The 17028-nt window shown below is 43.4% G+C and overlaps 1 protein-coding gene across 2 annotated transcripts in view; it reads left to right on the top strand.

The window, feature by feature from the left end:
• Positions 1–17028, top strand: part of LOC147737042 (uncharacterized) — a 448671-nt gene that overhangs the window by 94996 nt on the left and 336647 nt on the right. Inside the window, exon 8 of one of the 2 annotated variants that reach the window (XR_015309291.1) lies at positions 9168–9285. The exons of the other annotated variant lie outside the window; for it this stretch is intronic. The gene's annotated coding sequence lies outside the window, so the exon portion shown is untranslated. The remainder of the gene's footprint in view (positions 1–9167; positions 9286–17028) is intronic. 2 annotated transcript variants of the gene reach the window in all.

The following is a 17028-nucleotide window of genomic DNA, read 5'->3' as shown; positions in this document are numbered from 1 at the left end:
ATCAGCAGCCACTAAAAGATCGTCTACATACTGCACTAGAGCAGAACCTGGAGGAAGGACAAAGGAATCTAACTGACTTTTTAGTGCTTGACTGTAAATAGATGGGCTCTCACAGTAGCCCTGTGGAGCGCGTTTAAATCTGAAACTGCGACCTCCTAGACAGAAGCCGAAAATATCTCTGCTTTCCTCGGCTATCGGAATGCTGAAAAAGGCATTTTTCAGGTCAATGACTGAAAACCAAGTAGCTGTAGCAGGAATCAATGTTAACAAAGCGGTAATGTCTGGAACCACAGGAAACTGCGGGACCACAATCTTATTGACTTCTCTGAGGTCGATGACAAACCTGTACACTGGAGGCTTTGTAGGATCAGTTCGTTTCAAAATCGGTAATACAGGACTGTTACAAACATTTCCTCTAGTTTCCTCAACCACACCTTTCTTAATCAAATCTTGCACAATCAATAAAAGTGCATGCTCACCTTCACTAGATATTTTATATTGAGGAATTCTTGGAAATTTTACATTTGCTTTCAAAGTTACTACATATGGTGGAATTTCTAAAAGGCCTACATCATTAGGACCAGTCGCCCAAAGAGAATCAGGGAGTGAACGCAGCTCTGACGGGAGTGCATCCATTGACAAGTACATTGGAGAGGTGATTCTTTTACCCAATGTAAGCTGTACTCCTTCCGGAGAACAGTACAATGTCGCATATAGGCGTTTTAACAAGTCTAAACCAAGCAGATTTTCATTACAACCCGTTGTCAAAATCAGGGGTGCTTTCAATTGACACGGTCCAACAGAAATAGACAAAGGACCAGATATGGGGTTGTAAACAGGGGCGCCTGAAAAACCTACAGAAACATTTGTTGAGCCGGACAAAGGTGCGCCAGGGAGTTTCGCATGAATGATAGAACTTTTTGCTGCACCAGTATCCAACAGAAACGGTTCGACTACACCTGATGTTGCTACTGCGACATAAGGCCCACTCTGATCCACTGGAACTGATACTACTCCCTCTCTCTGTCCATGGCTGTCCTAGTACCCATTTTGCTGAAATCCCTCATCTACTTCACAATAGTCTTCAACAAGATACTGTTGAGATCTATTTTGCTGGGCAGACTGTCCATTTCGTTGATCAAAGTGATTGGAAGGACGATCATTCGTCTGTGGAGGAATAGCACCTCGCACTCGACCTCTAGAATTCTGCACAAAACCACCACGACCTCTTTGAGCTGCTGCTGCATTATTTTGCGCTAAGATCGGGCACTCATTCTTGTAGTGACCCTCTTTCTTACAGTACGCACACTGGTTCCACTGATATTGAGGTCTAGGTGAACTATAGTCTGTTCTTTGATACGAATTCTGTTGCGTATTAGTCTGATTCGTGTGAGGCGGATACGCCTGTTGCAAAAGAACTTTAGTCTTTAAATCTTTCGTTTTCTTGTCTGATTTCTCTTTTTCCTCTTTATCCCTATTTTCATAATACTGTGCAGTTGCAAGTATTTGCGCAGTTGTAGAAACAGCCCACGCACTCTCTGAATCCTTTAATTTATTGCATAACTCAGGTAACAAATTATGCACAAATTTATCGACAAACAGTCTCTGTCCTCCTTCTGTACTCATATCCTGACCACGATGATCTACAAAAGTCTCTTCGAACCTCGTGAAGAAGTCGGAGACACTTTCGTCTTTCTTCTGCCTGCATGCGGACAACTTGTCCCAATTAACACGCAATGCGGGCATCAGAGTCTTCATTAAGTCAATTATTCTACCTGGAAGATTAGCAATTAGGGGTTCGGGTTTTGCACCACCTGTTTGCTGACCATCCGTTGCAATGATAGCTGCCCAATCACCACCTAGGGCAACTGGATGATTCTCTTTACGAATTTTAGCCCAAATTGGTTGCGGAACTACATTTCCAAATAACATATCGATGTCCGCTAAGTTCATTATACAAGCCTCAACTGTTTGCGTCAGTTCTTTATAGTATCCAGCAGGATTCTTACGCGGGTCTGGCAAGGCCTGTTTCACTGCTAGCACTTCGGCTCGCTTCCACGGAATGTGTATCCACACCCTTTGGAATTGGGCCGGAGCAGCTACAATACCATTAACATTGTCAGCTTGTACAGCATCGCGCCAAATCGGAGGAACCTCCCTCATTGGATATTGGCGACTTAGCTTCGTCTTACCTTTCTCTAAATCTCTTGGTGAACGAAGTGATGGGTCATTTCTATAACTTAAAATCAGTTCCATCGCTTCTTCTATATTTTCACCTACTATCATACCTGCAGCAAACTCTTTCTGAACCTTAATTAAGTCTTCTAGATTCGATTCAACTTCATCTTCTTCTATTTCCTCACGTAACAGCGAGCACATCTCATCAAAGACATACCGTTGTGTTGGTTCCTTCCACTGCATAAATGTATCTAGCACATCTCTCGTACTATATCTCCTACTCTTCGAAATCCATCTGAGAGCCGTGGAATCTAAACTTCCTCGTTCCTCAGTGCTCGGAAGCTGACTACGTCTTTGAACAGAGTCAGAAGTAGGAGTCTTGATTAAGGTTTTATAGAAAGGAGACAGAATGTTAGAAACAGAATCAGTGATTCTTCGACGAACAGAAAGTGGAGTCAACACACTCGCAGACGTAGAGAACACAGTAGAGGTAGGAACAGATAGCGGAACAGTAGGAGTATCGAGGAAGATACTTTGTGGAGCAGTAGGTGTAAGCGAGACAGATACAGGTATAGAAGTCGGCAACCCAAGAGGAGGAGGAGCCGTAGGAACATTCACATTAACCACAGGAGGTACAGGAGCTTGATTCTGAGGGGCAGGAGCAGGAATACCAGGTTGTCCAGCAACCGGCAATTGAACATTCGGTAAAGGTGGAGCCGTAGCACCTTGTGCATACGGTGGAGGTGACCGTAACAGATAAGACAACAGAGGATCGTTTTCAGGGTCCTCTAGTATCTTTGCTGTTTTCGATGGCAAGGCAGGATAGCACTTGTCGATCGCCAAATTATGCTCTCTAATGGCCACCTCTATGGCCTTCTCACACTCATTATCTTGCAGCTGCTTAGCCGCTTGTTCCAGAGTCAACTCTTCTTGCTCTTTCTGTTCCTTCTTTAACCTCTTCATTTCTCTCTGTTTGGATTCTTTTCGCCAGTAACGGAAAGAATCAAACATTGCCGGCCGGGCTTTCTTCCTAAACAATTTCGCTTCTAAATTGTCAAGAATTTCGGGTTCAAAACTACCATGCAGTGGCCAACTAAGGACACCATCTTTCTCAGTGTAGCGGACCCACACCTCATTATAAGATATAGGACCCACACCATGTTTACAGTACAAGAGTATAGGGGAGTCCCAATCGGAGGAACCAGACATGAGTCCTCCAATCGTGAGTCACTGTTGCAACCAAAGCACGACAACATACAATTTCTCCGACTTACCATTTTTCAGTCCGGAACACAAAAACAAACAAAACACGAAACAGATATGTGCACCTGAACCAAGAACTTTAGGCCTACCAAAAGCGAACTGATGTATCGATACCCAAACTAAACCAAATAGATTATCGTAACCAGAACAACCAGTGATAATCTTACGAAACCAAACCAAACCAAGAACCAAAAAGGATTTTAACAACCCTCACGAAGTAACCAACTAGCAACCACTAAATACTTAACTGAGGCACTGAAGACGTCACCAAGGAGAAACCCGTCACGTTTCGCCGTACTAAGGACTGCACCTCGGGTCCAAGACAGGGCGACGGTCAAGGCAACGGCCCACTGCAGCCGTCCAGAACGGGAACCCTCGTGGAAGAGAACTTCGGGCCACTTTTGCGATATGCCGGGATCGATGAAGTGGGGCGCCTCCCTCAGGAATCTTCAGACGAAGCTTCTCGAACTCTTCAGGCTTTTGGACCGGTACCGAGTGACGTCGCCCCACGTTGGGCGCCGAATGGAGTTCTGGACTTTTTGGTTCTGTCCAGAGGTGTCAGGGAACAACACCCAAAGACCCCGGAGTTCCACCTGCCTTGGTGCGCAAATGAACAGAAACACGGGCTTCTCGATGGTGGCGTCAAAGACCAAAGGTTTATTACTGCAGGGACACAGAAGTCACAGAAACCACACATGGGCAGATTCTAGGAGCCTGTTCAATTTGTACAAAGAGGGTTGCTCCTTATATACTAAATTTTAAGCTGGGGGCGAATTCTTTACATGTAATACATTCTCAAAACCTTTGTGTCTAAAACAATAAATATTTGGCGTTACACAGGAATCGTTGATAATATCTGATGCCAAACATTACGAAGAGGGGTTCCCACTAGTTCATCACAATCCCTTGTCAATATTGCATTCAAGAGCTGGACCGCCTCATCGTAAATTTCGTTGCCTCCCCCTAATAAAGATTCAGAAAGAAAGGAACGGAGCCAGGTGTGGAAGATAGAAAAGTGGGATAAGGGATGTTTGTGGGTTGTAAATGGGCAAGGCTACCGGCTTCGGCCGCCTAATCATGATCGGGACAATGGACGCGAAGACCAGTTTAGCAGGACTGGCCCCGGGCAGAGGAGGCAGCCTTTGTCGAGTCATGTAGCTACAGCGTGATCTCGTTTAAGGTGCACGTGTCATGAAAGAGGTGAATCTCCGGCTAAGGCTATGTGTCCTTAATCGAAATGAAATGATTCAGAGGTTATTGCGTATGTGAGGGCAAGAAACACAAAATGGCTGCCATGATCTAAGATGGATGCCATGAGTAGATCAGAAATGTGTTCATAACAGGAGTGCTCTTGCTCGTAGCATAGCGAAAACACCAGGATGTGCTAAATGGATCATTTGCGGTTCGCTGATACCAATATTATGTATTTCCGACAATATTGAAAACACGGGTTCAAATCTTCACGGAACCTCAGACGCATCCTTTGGCGAGATCTCTCCTCTAGGGAAAATGGTTACTTCGATATTATAAGATTCTAAAAATTCCTTGTGCCAATTATCCACCCTTTAGGGTCTAATCTATGATTAAAATCACCGAACACCAATAATATATCCTTCTGATACTTTACGCTAACAGACTCTATATCTTCTTTCAGTTTTCCCAAATTCACCTTATATTCATTGTCCTTTCCCTTCTGTATATATACGTTTATAATACACATTCCATCAAAGCAGGGATCCGACTTCTGCAGTAGGACCCTACAGCCTAATGCCCAATCACAATGTAGTTTCAAATTCTGAACCTTCCTAGCTATCTGTGTGGAACTCAGCGTTAGTTGGTCCCCCAATGGCCTCCCCAGAGTATTTTTCTTAGCTTCTTTAGAGTGTTGGGCGAAACCTTCTGTAACTAGGGTTGCTAGGGTGTCGTCACAAAGCCAAGTCTCCTGCAGACAGACAATATCATTACTCTTAATGAATTTATCACAATTATTCTGAGTCGATATTTTCTTGTAGCCATTTATATTCCATGATAGAACTAATAGGCCATGCTCATAGTCGATTTCACTCAGGAACCCCTCCTCTTCTTACTCCCTAAATTCTGGGGGTGCTAGGACATTAAACCTATTTCCAGCATATCTGTAGTATCTTGCAAATTCGTTATCAGTTATAGTTATTGCAAGATCCTCCTTCTTATTCTAACTTGAGTTGATTAACCTTATCTGCCGTAACCCTAGTCCAGCATGATTCGTAAGGAAGTGCTGCCCCTGGATTTCCTCCCTTCTTACCAATCTAATCCCCTCCTTTTGCAGCTTATTTTTGGCATTTTCTGCAGCGGCTTTCACCAAGGCAGAGTAGAAGAGGCGCTTGGTCACATCACCCCCTTTGCTATTTGTAACAAACCCTACTTCTCTAAGGTCCTCTGTGCCAGTGCTGCCGAGGCTTGCACATTTTGACATGGGGAATATAAGTTGTGATCGATTTAGTGGGTTTAATTTCCTGACTTTTTTTCCGCCCTTGTCCTGGCCGTATGGTTCTAGGAAAACCCATAAGTCGGGGGTACAATCTTGCCTTACGCCGTGGATGTCTCCCATTAATCTAGCTTCCCTTCTCTTTGTCGGAATGTCTCCCTAATCTTTTTCTTTGGTGGTCTTACTACGTCTAGGATTTCCAGGTCCCAATTGTGTAGTTAACCTCAATTCTGTACCTTTCCCCTCTTTCTCCTTTTTCCGTTTCGTTGTTGGTACCAGACTACTTTTACTGATCTTTGATCTTTCTAGCCTATTCCAAGGTTCTTCTCGTTCGGCTATCGGCTTTGCATTATACTCCTTTGATCTTTGCGTTATTTCCCTCTCTTGACATTCTTGTTTCTTCCTTTCTCCTTTTACTCTTCTCACCGTCCTTACATGATGTCTTATTTGTTGTCTTATTCGAAGGGCGACTTCCTCTTCCCCCTTGACCTCGGGAATCCACTCATGTAATTTCTCCTTTCACCTTATTTCCTCACAATCATTGGCTGTTGGGATATTTATACAGTTGGTTCCTCTTTCTTTAGCTTGGGAGCCCTTAACAAAGCTACCTTTTCATCCTTACTGCCTACCCCATCCTGTTCCCCACCAATCGGCCTAACTAATGCCGGCATTAACCCTCTGATTTGTGTCAACTCTCCCAACATTGCTTTCGACTGCTCCCCTGGAACATTCTTGGCGAAGAGGACAGCCGTGAGATGTTAAATATGGTCTGGTTTGGAGAGTCTAGACCAACCTCGCCCATGGACTCAGAGGTTGGGTAGTCCTCGGCACTTGACTCCTTGTCCGTCACATCCTTCCCCTTGAAATGTCTTCCCAAAAAGTCTTTGATTGAGTTAGACACTGATGAACCACCTTTTGCTATTTTTGGTTTTGCTGATTGCAGTGTTAGCGTCAAGGATTGTACATTCCTTGCTACTTGTTTTTTACTTTCAGTTGGCTCACTCATCGCCCCTTTTGATTTACCTACTCCGCTCCCTTCACCTGCCACTGGAATGTTAATCTCATTCTTTTTCCCGTTTTATAGTCTTACGGGTTATTGCTTGCGACGGTGTCATCTTTTAGATTTCCATCTTCATTACTCGCACTCTGGTCTCAGGTCACCAATCCTATAGCCTGTTTTAAATGCTGCTTCCCTATTCCAATCCTCCGCTGGGATTAGATCACAAGGCCCCTTTTGCCAATACCAATTCAATAACCTGTACCCATGAGACTAGCGCCGTCGCTTTTGGGTTCGTTTTAATGTCCTTGATTATTAAGAAAAACAATTACAGCCATTCCATATTTTAAACCTATGGAGGACAACTGCTCCTCAATTACCTCTGTTTCACGGTTTGCCGCTGTGCACTCTGCTCTTCCAGCCCCCTGCGACCGTTGGCTAATTGTCTGCTCAGGTGCTGTCACCAACTCTAACTCATCAGGTTCCTACAGCACTTCTTAGGGCCTGTGTTTTATTTTAAGTTTAATTTTAAGGTTAATGTGCCAGGGTTTCGCGCCTCAAGCTTCTCAGCTAAACTCTGGACCTCCCCCCTGGCCTCCGGCTGCAATTCTCAGCCTCCAGCAGGGCGCCACGGGCCCCTGGATCGTCTATTCACTCAACGCTCCGCTCGGCGTTCGCTTGGCGTTCAGAAAGAGCGGAGCGGATGCAGGTACAGGATCCCCGGGCACGTGCACGCAAACACAAGCGCATGCGCGTGAGATCCAATACGTCAGCTCCAGGCGTCTGGCGTCCAATGCTTCCTGGAGCTTCCTGGGGCGAGAGCAAGTACGATTGTGCACGCGGTAACTGGAACAGAGTGTATGGGGAGGGAATATGATCAGCTCTCTATGCCTCAGTATCTTGTCCCAAATATTTAGTGTTAGGGCCGCCGGAGTACTTGAGTGGCTCAAGACTGCTGTATGCAGACCCGATCGCTGGCAGCACCCTGGTGTATGTATGTATAAATCAGATTATGTTGGAAGTAACCTGGAATACAGTGGCAGGCAGCACCCTGCCATAGAGTAGGATTTCTCATAGTATTCTATTTCCTGGCACATTAATGGTGATAGTCTTTTAACTGGCAGAAGAACAACACTGACCGTACATTTTCCATACACATTAGGAATGGCATTTCGTTCTGCTGGAATAATAACACAAGTTATCTTGCACTCTGCTATGATGTTGCATAGATTGTTGGCTGCAACGCATTCCATGTTTCATTCAAACATGCTTTCTACAGGGCACATACATGATTTGCTGCTGTAGAGAAATAATGCTCCTGTGTACTGTGGCAGACTCAGAAATATTAAAAAACTTCATGATTTCTCTTTCAGCATTTCAAAGTAAAACCTTTCAATTTTTGACTCAATCATTTAGCAGAAACATAACTTCGTACCATTAAAATAGTTGTGATGGGGAACATTCATGTGGGGTTAGGACTGGCTCGACCAGAGTGCTTGCTGACTTGAAGGAGTATGGAATTGACCACCTTGCCTGGTCCGGTGTGGAACCAAGCCAGCAATGCTTTCCTACAGGCTCATTTGCCCTGATAGCTGGTCAACAGTTTGAGGAGGAGGAGGTGAAGAGCTGGCTAAGTGTGCCATGAAGCTGGCATTTCAGTACATCTCTAAGAAGTGAGCTTTGAGTCGATGTAGTGTTCCTCTTATGCCACGTGCAATTCATCCTCTCCAAAGCCTCAAGAATTCCTGGGTGTGAAGGGCGGCTGATTCTGATTGGGTGCTTGATAGTTTTCCAGAAACTCATGTTCTTGATTGTTCATGTTTGTCAGTAGTCAATTAGACATGCCCAGGGGTTTTATCTCTTCAGTTGGCACAAGCTGCAATAAAAGTTTCTTTCCCATTGCAAAACAAATGAACGGCCGATGAGCCTCTGTCTGTCAAAGAATAGAAGGGCTGGACAACTGTCATTCATCTAACTACTAAACAGAGCAGTGTCATGCTTCACCCTCACTCAGGCCTCTGATTTTGACCATCATCGCTTAGAACACTGGGACTTTAGAACCCATTCTTTTAATGAGAAAAACAAAACTACAAGTCCCATAAGCAATAGTGGTGTAAGGTGTCACACATGACCTGGGACAACATCCGATTCAGCACATCCAGTTCCATTTTTTAAGTATTTGACACAATATTGAATTTATAATCTTTGTTTTTTATGGTCATGAGTCACCAGAATACTAAAAATGTGTCTTTTATTTCGAAGGTCAATTAAGTAATGGTCACCAGCTTGGAAGCTCTGTTAATTCTTCCGTATTTGTCATTGATCTCCATATGTGACTGGTTTGGGTCTGCCCCTGCATCGTTCCCGATAACTCGCACAGGTAAGGAGCTTGTAGCAGCAACATGGTAACCCCATACTCGTCTGTAAGAAGTGCGCTCGGAGGCAGGTATCCGATCATTTTTGTGGAACAAGCAAGCGCCAATATCTGCTATGTACATTTGTTAAAATAAAACAGTCAAATCACAGTATACTGTTCCGGAGGTTCATCCCAGAGACATTATCTGTAACTGAACGCAGACACCCTAGGAAGCATGTTCTTTTAAGACAAGTTGCGTTCACTCACCTGAAGGTGACATGCTTCATCATTGGGCTATACTCCTCACCAGGCCGGCGCTACAATGCCTGGTGGGCACCACCAGAAGGCACTTTGTCGTAGATCTTTTAATAAGTATGCCGGGTGAGCATAGTAGGACAGAGGATGTTGTGTCATAAGATGTAAGATTGGTGAAGTCTGAATAAAAGATCATCTATCGACCAGTTGCCGCAATATAGTTCATGTGATCTTCCTGGTCCATGTTGAGATTAAAAACAGTGGCAGAGAAATTGAGGAACTAATGACCCCTATCACTGTGTGAAAGTATCGATCACCTATGGACCTGCTGGTAAGCTGGGGTCTATACTTCAGGTCAACGTTTTTCATGCCTTGTGTAGTCATGGAGCATTCTGTTGGCATTTCATCAGGACCAAATATGGGAAAATGGGTAAATGTGACCTAATCTTCTCCACAGCGTGAGGAGCTCTGTAACTCAAAGCCCTGCACTGTGCATAGGTGATAAGGTGCCTATTAACCTCTTACTACCACAGGTGAGCACTCTCTAACATAGTGCACTAGTTACGGTAACCCTCCTAAAATTCATGACATATTGACTTATCCAATAGCGAGGACGGCGCATCAGAGGGCAACTGGTTTGAAAAGCACATGCTTCCTAGGGCGTTCAGCTAGAGATAATGTCTGTGGGACTGAACCTCCAGAACAGTATACTGTGAGTTGATTTATATAAAGAATGAGTATACTGGACTGTCATTTTCCTCGTCATCTCGTATGATATGTAAAATAAAACACAACACACCTGGAGGCCAACAAATCTATCATACATTTATTTATTTATTTATTTTGTATAGCGCAAACAGCTACCCAACAAAGGGTTTCCCGGCGCTTGTGATTCAGTGAAGAGTAATTGGACAGCTGACTTAGATGTTAAATAGCCAGGTTTTTATGGCTTTTCTGAATTTGATGTAATTGGCCTCTGAGCGCAGAGCTTGTGGCATGGAGTTCCACAGGGAGGGACCAAGGTATGCGAAGGATTTGCCTCCCATGCGTGAAAGTTTTATTTTGGGCACAACAAATGTATTCGCTGTTGCAGATCTCAGCGTCCTAAATGGAAGGTAACATTGTACCAAGTTTCGTAGGTATTTGGGAGCTTTATTTGTTGAGATTTTGTGCATGAAGCATAATGATTTGAATTTGATTCTGTTCTCAATTTTTAACCAGTGCAATTCACGTATAAGTTTGGTAGTGGGCGCATGGATAGGAATTTTACCTAACAGTCTTGCAGCTGCATTCTGCACGGTTTGCAGTTTGTGGACTGTGGCTTTGTTGGACCCCAAGTATAGCACATTGGCATAGTCTAATCTTGATGTTATTAGGGCGTTAATGACAGTTTTTTAGTATGATCCGGTGGCATCCAGCAGATTTTCTTTAACCACTTCAGGATGACGAAACAGGTGGCTGATGTTTTAATGGCTTGCTGGTGCATGCTGAGTGTGTCATCAACAACAAAGCCTAGGTTTCGGGCCTGGTTAGTTGGAATTGGAGGAGAGCCCATTTCCGGGGGCCAGTGCTGGGGTCCCCAGAGTTCTTTATTTCTTCCCAAGATAATAAGTTCGGTTTTTTCACCGTTTAATTTCAGGAAGTTTTTTTTCATCCATTCAGCGATTTTTGTTAGTCCTACTCTTAATGTGGATGGATCATTATTGCCTGTTGGTGGAAGGGAAAAGAGAAGCTGAGAATCATCAGCATAGGAGAACATTATTAGTCCGGTTTCCTTAGCTATTTTTGCAAGAGGGCTCATGTATAGATTAAAAAGTAGTGGACTTAAAATTGAGCCTTGTGGGACTCCATGTTTGAAGGTGTAGGTATCAGAGCACGCAGAATTAGAAAAGATTTGAAATGTTCTGTTTTCGAGTAAGGATGTAATCCAATTTAAAGCAGGGCCACAGATGCCTAGTGAGCGAAGAGTTTTTATTAGTACCGCATGTGAAACAGTGTCAAATGCGGCACTGAGGTCTAGAAGCACCAGTGACACTGTTTCACCCTTATCTATCCTTGAACGGATATTTTCTGTTACACCTAGGAGGGTGGTCTCTGTTGAAAAACCCGCTTGGAAGCCAGATTGATGGGAAGGTAACAGATCATGTGTAGTTATATAATTCGAAAGACAACGATGGACATGTTTTTCTAGAATTTCGGCAAAAATAGGCAGGAGAGATATTGGTCGGAAATTTGCGGGTACCTTTGGGTCAGCATCAGCTTTTTTTAGAAGGGGATGGATCATTGCATGCTTTCACTCCTGAGGCACACATTCTTCTTGCAAGGAGCTGTTTAAAAGATTTGTAATGGTGGATAAAGCTTTCCTACTAAGTAATTTTAAGATGGGGCAAGGTAGAGGGTCATTTGGTGAGCCTGATTTTATCGTGCTTTGGAGTTCGGTGACAGTTTCAACGTTGAGTATAGGCCAAGCGCTTAGTGAGGGGGTGGAAGTTTTATCAGAAGGGGAAACTAAAGTAGTCTCTTGAATGCATGGTCTGTTAGGATCATTTACGTCACTATGAGCTTCCTCATGATTGTTCTGATTAAGTTGGATGGCCTGATAAATTTTATCAACTTTGTCGACAAAGAATGCGGCTAGTTGATTGCATTGAGTTTTATTTAAATCAGGTGGAGTTTGTGAGGTATTGGAGCCGGCTAGCTCTTTAACTGTTTTAAAGAGCGTTTTAGATTGATTTAAGGCTGCAGTAATTTTTGTGCAGACAAAATTAGCTTTTGCTCTACTACACAGCTTTTGGTATTGTGTTAATTGATTTTTGTATTCATTTTTAGCTTCCAAGGAGTAGGACATTGACGCTCAGCGTTTTTACATTTGGTCTTTTCCAGCTTTAAAGAATCATTGAACCATGGAGCGGGTGGACGTTGGTTTATGCCTTTTAGCTTGGTCTTAGGGAGGCAAGAGTCAATGGCTGTCAAGAGCCATGATTGGACAGAGGTTGATAAATTTTGTACTCCTGAGTTGGTGCATGGAGTCGTATCTTCTAGCAGGGTATTGAGAATATTGATATCAAGTTTTTTCCATTTTCTCACTGTGGGGGGTTGAGCCGTAGGAGAGTTATTAGAAGTTGACATTTGAAAAGAAAATTTGATGGGGAAGTGGTCTGACCAGGGAATAGGTAGAGCTGGAAAGGTGTTTAAATTATGAATATTTGAAAAAATAGGGTCCAATAAGTGACCGGCAGTATGAGTAGGGCCAGAGTTTTTGAGGCTTAGATTGAGGGACATAAAGTCATCAATAAGTTCAGTAGCCTTAGTACAGTGCTCATTGTCCAGATGAAGATTTAGGTCACCAATGACTGTGAAATTGGTAGTATTCACAATGAGAGGGCCTAGAAGTTCCTAAATGTTATTTAGCCAGTTTGATGCTGCACCAGGTGGACGATAAATGAGTGCACCGGAAAAGGTAAAATTGGGTGAGAGTGTGATTTTGAAGGTGGCACCTTCACACCCCGGACATGGGAGATTTATAAACTCACAGGTATAGATTTTTTTAAAGATAACTGCTATGCCTCCTCCTGTTTTATTTATCCTGTCAAGGCGTATAATCGCATATGAGTCCGGGAGAGCCATGGCCACATCGGGTCCAGAGCTTGCATGAAGCCATGTTTCAGTAATAAACAAAGCGTCAGGTGCCTCATCTATTAACAAGTTAAAAATTTCAGTTTTATGTCTGGGCAAAGAACGACAGTTCAAGCTGAAAAAGGCGAATAGTTTAGAGTTAGAGTTAGAGCATGCAGCATTAGTTTGGGTCTCAAGCTGTTTAATTCTAACAGCATTCGTTGTCAGTGAACAGCCGTGACAGATGTTATGATTTCTATTTAAATCTAAAAGACAGCAGCCTGGTTGTCTAGATGTTCTTAAAGCTAAAAGCTGGTCTGTACTATATTGTATATAGGGGGTGGCAATAGTGTCAATAATTGTATGGTTGCCAACACATACCGCAGAGCTTGGCTGGGGAATAGGAGGCATGGCCACTGGGCGCGTCCGAGGCAAAAATAGCAAAAGGCCAAGCAAACTAACAAGTGACAATTGTCTGTGCAATGGACGAGGGCATCCACCCTAAAGCAAGTTGGAGTATATAATGCTAATGCTACACAATGTATTTTTATACACTTTTCTCCTAATACAAGTCAATGAAACATGAACACGTGATAGAAACAGTTACTGAAACAACACTAATGAGTAGGAGGCAGGATCTTCTCTCCAGAGGAATGTGAGGAGTCCGTGAGGTGCAGATGAAAGATACACAGATAAGCTGCAGAATTCACTGTTTCTGGAAATAACACTTCTGTTTGTCAGTATTCCATTTACTACAAGATGCAGGAAAGTGTGCTGATTGACAACACTAAATAAAATGGTTCTGGGCCCTAATAGAATCATATAACTTTGCAGGCAAATTAAGGCGAACAGGCATATCAAATTAATATAAGAATATTGTAATTTGGTGTAACGACCGGATTTTCGGACCAGATAGAATCAGCTCACCAAGACACCACCAACCCAGCCGAAACGTAACCACCTCCCTCCTCAGGACCTACTTACCAAGGCACCTGGGTACCTACCTAAGGATGGGGAATTAGCAATATACAAGCTTAGATCTTCTAAAACACCACACTCATACCTTATAGTCTCGCGCAACATAGGCCCAGACTAGACTACCCTGAGGCAGTTCCGATTACTTACCATTACACACTGATCACAATCAGTGCTCACGCAAGCCACAATCCTGTGGGTATAGGCACTATATCCCCCCAGTGCTCTCACTATTTCACACATAAACAAGCCACAATCCTGTGGGTATACACATTGACCACAGTCCATGCTCTCACTAACGTGGTTAAAGAAAAAGAGGTACCCTTTGTGTGTATAACAGGGAAGGGGGTATTGGTATCAACAAAGAAAAAATCCCTGTTTAAACAATAGTAAGCAAGAGTGGCTTGACGGACAAATGTTGGACAAGGAGAAGGCTATGAATATAGTTCTCCCCGTACTGTTTTACTCATGACAAACTATATGAACAGGCAGACAATTGAGCACATATATATAAAATTAGCAAAAGGGGTCAGTTGTTGTTGGTTGCAACAATTAGTGCAGTTTATTACCTCCCAACATGGGTTACAATCTAAAACAGAAATAAAAACATTACAATTAAAAACCACCGACAGTGGTACAACGGTAAGATTATTTGAATCAAAGGTGAACAAAAACAGTCGACGCGGCGTTTCGGTGCTTTTTAAGTCTTCACACCTTCTTCAGGACTTTTGTTACAGATTGATTCAATATCTGGCTTGAATGTGCCAAGGGGTTTAAAATTTCCTTCCATCCATAACGGAATTGCTTGGACTATCGGTATTTTCACAGGCTTCGCGGTCAATAGAATGAAGCCTATGTTTTTGCACGGAGGAACCACCGTAAATGTCAGGGTTGGGTCCTATGTCTCAAAAGATCTGTTTGTGTTAATATAGATCAGATGGGCGACACTCTCGTTGTCACAGATTTCACCTTTTTGCTTTGGTGAAGAGATCTGGTTCTTAAAATCCGGCCTCCCTGTTCCTCCGTGCTGCAGTCTTCATGGCAATTTGAATTTGCCATGAAGACTGCAGCACGGACATAGGACCCAACCCTGACATTTACGGTGGTTCCTCCGTGCAAAAACATAGGCTTCATTCTATTGACCGCGAAGCCTGTGAAAATACCGATAGTCCAAGCAATTCCGTTATGGATGGAAGGAAATTTTAAACCCCTTGGCACATTCAAGCCAGATATTGAATCAATCTGTAACAAAAGTCCTGAAGAAGGTGTGAAGACTTAAAAAGCACCGAAACGCCGCGTCGACTGTTTTTGTTCACCTTTGATTCAAATAATCTTACCGTTGTACCACTGTCGGTGGTTTTTAATTGTAATGTTTTTATTTCTGTTTTAGATTGTAACCCATGTTGGGAGGTAATAAACTGCACTAATTGTTGCAACCAACAACTACTGACCCCTTTTGCTAATTTTATATATATGTGCTCAATTGTCTGCCTGTTCATATAGTTTGTCATGAGTAAAACAGTACGGGGAGAACTATATTCATAGCCTTCTCCTTGTCCAACATTTGTCCGTCAAGCCACTCTTGCTTACTATTGTTTAAACAGGGATTTGTTCATGCTCTCACTAACGCCACTTTCCCTAGCGGCGATCTCATTACACACCGGGTCTCTCCGGTGCTCTCGCAAGCCACAATCCTGTGGGTATACACATTGACCACGGTCAGTGCTCTCATTAACGCCGCTACACAACGATGATCACTTTCCTATAAATACCTTCAGCTCTCTCTCTCTCTCTTTCTATATTGGGAAGTTTCTCTATCTACTGGGAATATAATATTATAGGTTATGTGATAGATAGACAGGTCGATCCTCTCACACAAGAATGGCCAAATTACAATGTGCAAAGGTTATTCCCTAATTCGAGTGCTCCTCTACTCCCTTGCTCAGTTACCATTTACCCGGACGGGAGACGCATCCGTCCACATAACAGCATCTGACTAGAAGAAAGGTTAACTTTATTATAAGAAAACAACAGTTACACAATAGTTCACTAAGAACTGGGGTCCCTTTATTCACCAATAACAACAATATAATACTGCAATATAACACATAGCCTGAAAAGCAAAAGAAAGGATTAGAATGTGTGTGCACACTAATAAGAAAGGGTCGACGTCACCTTATGAGTACGAAGTCTGGACTCAGTTGTCATCTGGGTTCCCTTCTCGTCTGTGCCTTGGCTCATCTTAGGATCACCCCTGCAGTCACGGATACACGTCTGCACCGCTATGTTGTGTCTCCTCTGCTCCCCTCCAAGTCACTGGAACCTTCCTCTTATTCTCTGTTTCGTCTGCTGCACTCTCGCTGTTCTGCACTACTCCTCTCTCTTCTCAACCACGGACTATCTTCACCTTCCAACTTCGATCTTATAAATCAGTTTCTGCCGCTCTAGTATTCGTTCGCTTCACTCTGCATGCTCTGATCTTAGTTTCAAAGCTCGCCAGCTGCTCCAACTAAAATAACTTTTATCTTTCTGAGAGAGTATCAGCCTTTGGTCTTTTTCGGACTTCAAAATGGCGACTGTCTGCCTTAAGTTGATTAACTGCAATAATGCTAACGACTAGCTGCCGTCTACTAACTGACTGCTGAACTCTTCGTGCTTTCGCTAATATGGAACCTTGTTCATGCATGGAAAGTTACGGCCAGTAACCTGCCGCCCACCAAATTCTTGTACCACCCCGTGCCAAGGACACGTTCTCAGCCGGCCGGCCTGATGTTATGTCTTCGACACGAAGAAAAATACAGTCTTTCGATAAGGGCCAGCCTGAGCCGGTTCTCTCCAAGCGAACAACACCTTATAACTAAAACATTACATTTGACCTAAAAGAATCTCAAGCAGCCGAGGCAGAAAGAAAGATGGAGTCTC

This window comes from Lissotriton vulgaris, chromosome 1_1 (genome assembly GCF_964263255.1).
Source record: "Lissotriton vulgaris chromosome 1_1, aLisVul1.2, whole genome shotgun sequence".
Taxonomy (NCBI): Eukaryota; Metazoa; Chordata; class Amphibia; order Caudata; family Salamandridae; genus Lissotriton; species Lissotriton vulgaris.
This window is presented reverse-complemented; position numbering and strand designations above follow the sequence as displayed.